Source organism: Sinocyclocheilus anshuiensis, unplaced genomic scaffold, assembly GCF_001515605.1.
Source record: "Sinocyclocheilus anshuiensis isolate Anshui unplaced genomic scaffold, SAMN03320099.WGS_v1.1 scaffold158, whole genome shotgun sequence".
Classification (NCBI taxonomy): domain Eukaryota; kingdom Metazoa; phylum Chordata; class Actinopteri; order Cypriniformes; family Cyprinidae; genus Sinocyclocheilus; species Sinocyclocheilus anshuiensis.
The window spans coordinates 51,397-63,126 of NW_015542333.1; the positions used below are offsets into that span (position 1 = coordinate 51,397).

Genomic DNA, 11,730 nt, shown 5'->3' on the forward strand with positions numbered 1-11,730 from the left:
CATTGGAATGATTTGAAGCAAGGTGCACTGATAGTGGTACTAATTTGATTTGATTTGATTTTTATTCCATGGACTAGAATGATTTTGTGACATTGCAAAGCATTATTTGTTTATTATTTATTTGTCTGTTTGTTTATTTATTTATTCTGTAGAATTATTCAAAGTTAGTAACATTAATTTACTTTGCAGCAAATCTTACTGGTGATCCATTTATTTGTTTGGGAATGATGGCTGATGCATACTTTAATCCACAAGCACAAAGCATAATTGTTGATAAGAATTAATTAATTAATTTATTTATTTATTTATTGTACTAATACCCCAATGATTCTTAACTTTTTACATTGCAAAAAATAAATAAAAAATCAGAATTTATTGACTTTTTTTTTTGTATGGGTTAAATCAGGTATAAATAGATTTCACATATGATTTGAATTCTTAGCAGCCTGTCCTGGTTTCGGTCACTTTCATTATTTTTAATTTTTCATTTTTTTTTGTAGGAAAGCACTTGCTATAAGAACATAAATCAAATGGTAAAATCCATTGGATCAAGTTATTGGAACCAGTTTATGCACCTGCAATTACATTTCTGTCTCCACTTTCAACTATCCTAGCTTATTCACATTCATTATTGACATGAATCCTGAAGTCTCCTGAGCACAGTGGTATCTCAGGGAAGATAAGAATAGAGTGGAAGCTGGTACAGAGGAGGTGCATTAAAAGATCTCTTTTTCTTCACTGTCATCTTTCAATTTGATTAGCACTTGAAGATGTAAATCCAAAATCCCACTGTCTGTCAGGCTGTCCCATCAAACGCTCCCTGAAAGGAGGAATAGAGTAGAAGTGGTTGAGAGAGGCCCAGCCTCAAGTGGCTGGTCAGGCCCGGGCCGCCCACTCCAAGCTTGTCAGGGTCGTGCCTGAGCGAGAGGGTTCCCAGGGAGATGGAGTCTGCTCGCAGACACACAGGGATTAACTTTTCACATGGCTGGGGGTCCATGCCTCAAAAGAGCTGACAAGCAAACAGCTTTATTAAAAAACAGAGAAGAAGAGAGGCTGAACAGGAGGGAGTGACAGGGGAGAGGAAGAATTCTTCACATGACGGTCCTGAGAGAGGATTTCGGCTCTACAGTGGCCCTGTGTTTCCTTGCTTTTTTCATTCTTGGATTTTTATTTTTTTTTTTTCAGTGTAGTCGGTGCACGTAGTGAGTGAAACAGGTGGTCAAGTCAAAGAAAAAAATGAATGTTTTTAATAATAATAATAATAATAATAATAATAATAACAGGAATAATTTCAGTTTTTTTGTTCAATTCAATTGTGAATAATTAAGCATACATCATAAAAAATTAATTGTGGACATTTCAATTAACTCTAAAACACAACGCAATGAAGTGCAAAATTCAAAATACAGGTAAAACACCTGTAAAAAAAAAAAAAAATATTTTACATATTTTCATATTTGTATAGTAAAAATTAATTAAATATTTATGTACAGGTAGTTACCAGTACATTTTCCATTAAAATTTCCAAACATTTCCTACCCTAAAACATTACACAATTCAATGTGTTATGCAAAACACGAGTAAAACACTTGTAAAAAAAACAAAATCAATATATAAATTTCCTTCATATTAACATAGTACATTGGGCCCTAATTTTATGAATATATACAAAGGTTTTTTTTTTTTTTTTTTTTTACAAAGCTATCAAAAATATATTTTTATAAACATTGTTATTTTTATTTTTACATGATAATAAGCAGTTGAAATTCTCTCTTTAAACAAACTAATAAAACTAATTATATAACCAAATTAATAACCATGATAAGGTTTTACATCGCCCTGTAAATGCTTTAATTAGAAAAATAAAGTGCATTATTTCTTAAAAGTCTGATATTTTGACACAGAAGAGTCATAATCATGGTCAAATGACCTTGGTAATTGTTTTTGTCAGGGAAGCTCTGATTTATTCAAAGACGACTGATTCTTTCCATAAACAAATCAGCACAGCAGCTGTAGACGGATTGTTTTGACTCCATATGATAGCAGATCGGGAAATCAAGTCTGTTTACGACAGGCACTTAATATGGCCTGTGGCCAAGAGCGGGACAGGGAGGTCAGTGTGTAGGTAGTAGAGTATAGCCTTTCACTGCTACGGACAGATAACTCTACCTGTCTCTGTTCTAACATGACCACAAACCCGACTGCATTTGAGACTCTAGTTACAGATCTAGCACATGTGCATTACTTTTTTTGGATTTTGTAAACAATTCAAGTTATATTTGAATACATGCTTAAATATATGAAAATCACAGTCTACATTTTGCATAGAACATTTAAGTCACAATTTAGTTAGTGTTCAAAAGTCAGTAAAGTAATTTTGTTTTTATTGAATTAATAGGTTTTATCATAAACTCTCAGAAAAAAGGTACAAAAACTGTCACTGTAGTAAAACCGTCACTCAGTACCACGAGTGTTGGGGGTAACACATTATGAGTAATGCAAATTACGTAATCAGATTACTTTTTTTTCACGTAACTGGTAAAGTAACACATTATTTTTAAATTCACAATGAAATATCTGAGTGACCTTCTCAAATAAGTAAAGCAAGTTACTTTGTTTTCCTGTTTATTCCCTGACAGCTCACCCGCTGTAAGTGCAGAGGTGCTTCCTTCAGCTCGACGTTTATTAATTTCACTTTTTGTGTGAAAGGGCCTTTAACAGTTGCTAAAAGTATGACTACTGGGTTTTTTGTTATGAAAAAACACTAATAAGCAAGCTCAGCCCAGGTGACAAAAAGTAACGCAAAAGATGTATGTATGCATTACTTTCCATAAAAAGTAACTAAGTAATGCAAGGAGTTACTTTTTTATGGAGTAATGCAATACTGTAACACATTACTTTTAAAAGTAACTTTCCCCAACACTGGTGGTACCCTTTCAAAAGATACACCTTTGCACCTTATTTACCCCTGTAGGGTACATATTAGTACCTTAAAGTTACACATTAGTACCATATTAGTATCTAAATGGTATATTTTAGTAGGTACCGGCCCTAATGTATATATGTATATAATAATAATGTAATAATGTATATATAACAATTTGGAACCAATTAAATAAGAAACGAATGTTTAAAAAAACTTCCAAAATCACCTTAGATAAACGGCAAAAGTCAACAGGCTTTTCAAAATCCAAAATATTGCCAAACAGGCACTTTTGCATCTCGTTTCAAAACTATATCATCCGCGACCGTCTTGTCTGTCTCACCTCACTCTTCTTGTCAGTCAGCTCGACTCACTCTCCTCACTGGAGAAATTAAATCTGATCTGTGATGCGACTGTCGTTCTGCACGCTGCATTGAGCAGCCGCGTTCAGTTTTTAATTGTAGTGTCTGTTCTTTTACTGAACTAAATGATTTTTATTACTATAAAAAATCAATACGACGGTGGGGGTCGGTGCCGTGGTGGGCAAGTGACGTAACCGGTGTTGCAGCTTAACACTTGTAATCACCGTCAGCACCGTCTATCACGGCAAGCCTGACTGCTGTTACTTTTTCCTCTTTTGCAAAGTTGTGGAAACAGTTGTGATTATTTTTTTCTTTCATTATCTTTTATTGGAACAAATGCGAATGCAAAAATCACCCAATTACCCAACTATGACAACTTCCACTTCTGCAAATCCCGGAAATGCCCATTGTTGACTTACATTAAGAGTATAGATCTATAAAATTGAACTTTTTTGTTCTCCGTTTATTTAATTTCTGGCTTGGGATATTAAATCAACCTTGTTCGAGATTGCGGCCTGACGATTGCATATTCAAATTGTTTTAATTAGACTGACTCCCCCTGAAAGCCTTTGTATAATTGGCGTAGATGGGAAGGATTTGGTGAAACACTATAGGTTTCTTGTGACGCCCTGGTGAAGTTCTTAAGAATCTACGGTTGCATGCTTGTTGGACAGTCATAGCACACCTCTCATAGTCTCCTCTGCCACGGCCATCACATTTCAAGATAAAACCCTCTCAGTCTTCCGTCCGGTCACTGTATCCCGCGCAGGGCGGCCATGCACGGCTCTTGAATGCTCCTGCAGAAAGCTGATCTTCTCATGGCTGGCAAGCAACACGGCAACAATAAGCAACAATCTGCTTTTTCTTTCCTCAATGCACTTTCTCTGCTTTTCAGTTTTGGGGGATGTTACTTTGAGACGTTACATTATTGTGTTACTCATAAAAAAATAAGTATTCATGGTACATCATTCTATTTTATGGAATGTAATAAGTTAATGTGGATTTAATTTTGTTTATCAGCAGTTCTGAAGTTTTTAAAGGTGCTGTGTGTTATGTACTAAGGCATAAAAATACAGTTCACATACTTGTTTCTCTGAAAAAAACCCATAGGAAAGAAAAATCAAAAGTGAGGTCTCTTTAACATCTCAAATATTTCTCCTAGACAGAAATGAGGTTACTTTAAGATCGAATGGAGATTTTTGCTTCAGTCTCCTGCTTCTCAGACTTCTCTCCTGAGACAAAAACTCTAACACTCTCACAATGGTCTTCTTTAAAGCTTCAAAAGAGATGTCAACAACATCAGACATTGTGCTCAGATATTGATATTTGACTTGATGCACACTAAAGTTATTGAGATCACTTCTGAAATTTAGAGGAGACAAATGTGAGAGCTCTCGAGTCTTTAGTGTAGGAGAAAAATCTGAGCACAGTGTGTAATGTTGTTGAGACCTCTTCTAAACTTTTGAGGAGACAAATGTGAGAGATCCAGAGTCTAACTAAGGAGAAATATCTGAGCACAGTGTGTAAAGTTGTTGAGATCTCTTCTAAGGCTTTAAAAGAGACAAATGTGAGAGATCCAGGGTCTTTAGCTAAGGAGAAAAATCTGAGCACAATGTGTGATGTTATTGAGATCTCTTCTAAAGCTTTACAGAAGACCATTGTGAGAGTGTTAAGAGTTTTTGTCTCAGGAGACAAGTTTGAGAACCAGGAGACTCAAGCAAAAGTTTCCATTCAATCTTAAGATAACCTCATTTCTGTCTAGGATAAATATTTGAAATGGTAAAGAGATCACTTTTTTATTTTATTTGTCTTCCCTCTGGTTAGCTTCAATGTCATTTATCTACACCATTTCAATCAAAGACAATACATGCATTGTCATATTTGAAATTGTTTTATGTAGACAGTGTTTTATTGCACAGTGATTTAACAGAGGAAACCATAACCTACATTTACATACATGCAAAAATGGTCTGTGCAAGACAACATTTTAATACTAAACAAAGCAAAAGAAAAACACTGGGACACTAGTGTTACATTTGTTAAAAAAAGGTATTGCTCTTATACTAAACATCTTGCACTTGTAAGTCCTTTCTAGTGTGTTTGGAAAATGTGGTTTATACAATGCTGGACATTGAAGATAAATTTAAACATTTCAACTAGTAACCCTTGATATTCTGGAATGTTTAATGCTATTTAAATGATAGTTTTAGTATTTACAATATTAGTAAAAGTTTAACGTTTCTCCTAAAATAAAACTGAAGACATCTTAAGACAAAGCTGATATCTCAATGAGACATATAAGAGAATCAGCCCTTAGTATCCTGAGCATAGAGTAACCTCTGTCAGAGCCATAGCCTTGTGGGCAGCACATTGACGTGAAGACACAACTGCACCTCAGACAACATGGGTTCGAATCCCAGCTAAATGTACTTTCCTGCTCCTGTTAATTTCTCACCTGTCCAATTGATTTCTGTCTCTACTCCTACTGTCCTGACCGTTAAAGGTGAAAAACCTCATTGCAATAAAAAAGCAACAGCAACCTCTGATTTTTATAATGTAGTCTTGCAAGAGATTACAGCAAGACAATAAAGAGATCTCCCATGTTTCTCACACGTTTCTCTCCCATTGTCATTTTGGATTCCTTTCTTTCAGAACTTTCTCATGTCTCAGTTGTGTCTACTTTTATTTCTCCTAAAGATTTTTAGGAGAAACATCTGAGACACTGTTGAGACTAAAATGAGAAATACACGAGAATAGCCACTACGTCTCCTGAGGTTAGAAAGAGCAACCACTGAGCAATAAAATATTCCTAAAATGGAGTCTTGATAGAGATGGCAGCAAGACAATAAAGATATATTCTATGTTTCTTCCACCACATTCTCAGTTTTGACTCTTTTTTTCTCAAATATTTCTCATGTCTCATTTGTGTCTACTTCTATTTTTCCTAAGGAATTTTAGGAGAAACATCTGAAATGCTGTTGATACTAAAATGAGAGTTATATGAGAATCTCATCTAAGTCTCCTGAGCTTAGGAAAAGCAACCACTGAGCAATATTTTTTTTCCTATGGGCAATGCTACAACCAGTTTAAAATGTGCTTTCCATGTCGGAATGTCTGTTTTTGTTTTGGTCTGTGAGTTTCCACCAACTGCCAATTGATGCTTCGCAGGGAGTTTGATTGACAGGTGATCTGACCAATCATAACATCAAATCATTTTGTCCGACAAACAAACCAGACAGGAGAGTAGATTAATGTCGGTGGACTTGAACTTGAAAACTGGTCTGTATTGACATCTTTCCCCGGCTGAAACATGATACCTTCTGATGTTCATTCATGTTTATTTCGTGCTATAACTAGTAAAGAGGAAGAGATGATTTATTCACATCCTGCTTGAACTGAAGCGCTACAGTGATCTGTCACGACACATTAAAGAGCCACCAAACAGTTTTTATTGTTTGAATTAATTAAAAAATGACAAAATTTGAAAGCTGAGACTTTGTTTCATACCAAAAGTAACCTGCTCTCTCTTGTCTGTCGGCGCGTTGTCGGTTTCCTCTCTGTAAACGGTTTCCTCCACTGCGTGAGAACATCATGTGTGGTGTAAGAGCACCATGGCTTGTCAGATAGAGCAACAGTAACTAAGGGGGGCGGATATTTGTGAAGGGTCAATTTAACCAATAGGATTTCAACAGCCAGGGTTGCCAGATGGTGAAAAACACAACATATGGCAGCCATCGAAGCCAGCAAACGAACTGGGTCAGAGATCGCAGATTCTACCCGAACTAAGAGCCTCAGCGTCCATCTTAAAAGCTCTATGACCAAAGGAATATTAAAAGGCGGATAAATCAACTCATAAACTTACAGTGTAAGGCTTGTTGTCTTCCATTGTTAATTGCGCTCGTTGCGTGTCCCCAATCTGGCAACCCGCATGAGCGTCGAGTCTGCGGAAGATAATATGTGACCCTGGACCACAAAACCAGTCTTAAGTCGCTGGGGTATATTTGTAGCAATAGCCAAAAATACATTGTATGGGTCAAAATTATCGATTTTTCTTTTATGCCAAAAATCATTAGGATATTAAGTAAATATCATGTTCAATTAAGATATTTTGTAAATTTCCTACTGTAAATATATTGCATGCATCAATGGCAAGCTTATTTATTCAGCTTTCAGATGATGTAGAAATCTCAATTTAGAAAAATTGACCCTTATGACTGGTTTTGTGGTCCAGGGTCACATATAAAATATAAATTTCAAGGGGATTTGAACAAAAAACATATTACTTTAGTCGTCTTTTTAAAATGTGCTACCCACAACACTGGTGTCTTTAATATCTCACCCTCTCATGTAATTCTCTGGGTTTGTCTGGGTTTCTCCATCTACTTCTGGCTGTTTAATGGAACTCAATACCACGTCCTCTGGCCCGCATTTAAAGGCTTTGTGGTTTCCTAGTTAAAACCAAACCCTGAAAACGACATCGACAAAAATACGATTCTCTCCCGCACACTGCTCGTTTTGCTCTAACATCATGTCATCACTTGTGGTTTGAGTTTCTTCAAATTGTCTTTATATCTGGAGCGAGGATTACCAACTGTTTCAAACGCAATTCAAAGCTGTTTCTCTATGAACTCTTAGCACTTAACCTAGCGAAGAAAGACCTTGATTGCTCTAATAACAATACGGCGGCCTGGGAAGTGAGAGGTGCTGAAGAGGCCCTACAGAGGAGCATATTAACACACATAAGGAGGAGATCTGCTCTGGGGAGGTTGATTAGGGTCACAATGAAGTGTCAAAGAGAGAAAAACAGAGATATACAAATACCTGAAAAAAATAGATTGAGCAAGCCATAATTAGAAAGCAGATATGCACTCACACGCTTGTACCTTTCTTCCTCCATCCGCAACAAAAAGTGTTAGCTGGTTTGTGCTTGAAGATTCCGACTTTTGCACAATGTACCAATATTGTTTTATGGTAACAAAGTTGTCCTTAAAATTATGCATTGAATCAAAAGCAAAATTGTCAGTCCAGGCTTTTAAATATCTCTTGATATTTGATGGTTTTATGCTCTCAACAGCCAATAATTATCATAAAACAAATGGTGATCAGAATAAACCATAAACCATGTTTATTCTCACTGCAAGTAAGCGTAACTAATGTCTAGGTCATATTTTGCAATTTTATTCATATTTTATAGGATGCAACCTGTCCATGTTGGCATCTGTCTAGTTTGACTGGTTCTGCAAAGAGACAGATTGACACACTGGCTTAGAATGCATGACATAAATATAAAATTATCATGGACATAATATAAAAACAATACATCAAAAATGCCAAAGAATGAAGATGTTTTTTAAGTCTATCTTTAACATGTTTGATAATATATGAATATATGGTAACACTTTACTTGAAGGGGTGTGCATAAGACTGACATGACACCTTCATAATCATGACATGACACATGTCATGAATATGAAGGAGGTTTTATGCATGTTTATGACAACTGTCATTAAGTGTCATTCGCTCAGTTATGTAATTTTTAATGCAAATATAACATTATTTGACCTTACCCTAACCTAACCCTACCCTTACCCTTACCCCTAACCATAGCCCATAACAAAGACATCTCAAACAATGTCATCTTTGCATTAAAAATTACATAACTGAGCGAATGACACTTAATGACAGTTGTCATAAACATGCATAAAAAAACCTTCATATTCATGACATGTGTCATGTCATGATTATGTAGGTGTCATGTCAGTCTTATGCACACCCCTTCAAGTAAAGTGTAACCGAATATATTTATATAATATATTTAAGTAATAAAAGCACAGATAATTTTCTCCAAATCCTGGAAGAATCAAAATGATTTATGTTTAGAAATAGACTGATAAAAGCATTTTTTTTTTTAAACAGTTGATTTGTTTGACTATGAGCATAGCTCAAAGTTAAGAATAACATTCAAATTGGTTGTTTAAACTTAATAGATGGAAAATGCTAAAGTTTATATATATTATGTTATTTTAACCATGCATAATTTTATGGTTAGTTGAATTTTATTTGTTTGCATTCAGCAGTTTTTTTTTTTTTATCCGAATAGACCTGTGGTCCAACCCGCCGGTTGAGAAGCATTGCTCTATGATCTCTCGCTCACACACACACACTCACATACAGACACACACTCACATATTTTCAATGCAACACAGGCTTATGAAAAGCAGCAGGGATTGTTCTTGAATTCGGAAAGTCAGGGACACCTAAATAGGGTCTGAGAAGTAAAAGGGAAATGGGGGGTCAGGCCTGGATTGTGCTTGAATTAGCCAGACTATTCAGGTCCTCCTGAAAAGCTTCTGGGCTCTTTCTCCACAAGCAAATTGGGAGGAAATCTGGCTATTGTCACGTGTTTTGAAGTGGCTGGGGCTTTAGCGAGGTGCTTACCTACAGATGAAAGTTGAGACAATGGAGCCGCGCAGCTCAGGCTGGGGCTAGAGAGAGAGAGAGAGAGAGAGCGCCGGAGGACAGGCTTTCAGGAGGAGGGGATGGCTTTAAAATCATGGGGCATCTTACATGCATCAAAAGAAGAAATGAACTTATAACTCCAGTATAGTTTTAATCAAAGTGAAGAAGATTGAGTTTTATTTTAACTAAGAGTTTAGATGTAATATTTGTTCTAAAGTTTAAAACATCTATTAATGATCTTTGAATATATCACACATTTTTAAAAAAGTTGTTGTTGGAAATTAATTTTATTTCATTATGCTAGCTTCATTTTTATTTTGTATAGAATATATCTTAGTCAGAAAACTAAATAATATACTGTAAAAAAAGTATTCTACCTGTATTTTGAAGTTTGCACTTGCATTGTGTTTTAGAGTTAACAGGAAGGTCTGTACAATTAATAGATAATGTCCTGGCAGAGAGTTACTTTTATTGTGTGTGTGTGTGTGTGTGTGTGTGTGTGTGTGTGTGTGTGTGTGTTAGTAGTAGTAGTAGTAGTAGTAGTGTATCAATAAAATAAATGAACAAAAAAATAACATTTAATTGTAAAAAGACATTATTTATTTATTTATTAATTATTTATTTTATTATTTTTTTGATGAATCAGTTAAAACTTGCTGTTGCCAGAATTGTTTTTCTTTTTTTATATATACCGTATGTATTACAAAGACTGAATTAATTAATAAATAAATAAATACATTTAAATTTTTTATACGTAACATTATTACATTTAAAAAAATTATAAAACATTATAAAAAGAATGTGTGTGTGTATATATATATATATATATATATATATATATACTGTATGTGTGTGTGTGTTCACTGTGTTGTTTGCTTGTAGCAGTTTGTGTAATTCTGAAACTTTGTCAACTGTTTGAGTTAACAGCACTGACTTTGTGTGAACATATTCTTGAAGGAAACATGATGACCCTCTCAAATAAAGTGTCTGTTCTCTATGAATGAGGCTAGTGTTGATGTGCCTCAGAAAATTAAAGGAGAGGATGCAAAGGTACTGTTATATTGGGCATCAGATTTTAGTCTCTGTGAGTTGGAAGATTAATCTACAGTAGAAAAGTTTCAAGACTTTCTGTTCTTTGAAGGAAGAGTTTGTCACCATACCGTATCCGTCTATACCAGCAAGTTTAGTCATAATTGAATACTTTCAAGTCATAGTCCTTTAGTTTAATTACTTTCTTTACCTAACTTTTATGCTCAAAATCTCTTCACATGAGGGTTGTTACTCACTTTCACTTCTTTCATCGTTTCACTCTTGAGGGACATTTGTCTGTGAGTAAAAGTGTATTTTCTGTCTGTTAGTGGTGAGTTGTGTCCAGGCCGTGGGCCCTCACCTCTCCCCTCCTGGGGCAGCCCGTGTTTTTCGTCACCGCCCATACCCTCTTCCTCCCTTTACACCCCTGAGGTCTTCCGGAGCCTTCCTCAACATTCTGCCCATGTCCGCACTCTCATTAATCAACGTCAAGCTTCAACTGGAGGACAAGGCCAGTATTCTGTGTGCTGCCCCCTCAGACGCTCATACATCTCATTGTTCTGATTCACATGGTCAAAGAAACGGCCCAGACTCCGACATGAAAGGGATGAGACTGAGAAAGAAAGAAGAGGAGGCATTTCTGCATCTTTCTCTCGCTTGTTCGCTCCCCTCAATGCTCTCTCTATCCGTCTCTCTGTTCATTTTCAGCTAGTGTATGGGAAGAGACGATCGTTTTCAAGAATACATTTAGGTCAGTCTATAATTGCCATTTGTTTGTTATATGTGTAAAAAAGACCTTTAACAATGAAAAGCATTACATTCATATTTCTTTCAATAAGAATCAATCAACTATTTATTCACGCATTCATTCATTAATTAATTAATTAATTAGTTTGTCCGTTCGTTCGTTCATTCATTCATTCATTCATTCATTCATTCATTCATTCATTCATTCAT

At 35.5% G+C, this 11,730-nt stretch overlaps 1 protein-coding gene across 1 annotated transcript in view; it reads left to right on the forward strand.

Annotated features, from left to right (window-relative positions):
- Positions 1-11,730, forward strand: part of LOC107691061 (PR domain zinc finger protein 16-like) — a 132,349-nt gene that overhangs the window by 17,269 nt on the left and 103,350 nt on the right. The gene's annotated exons all lie outside the window — the stretch shown is intronic.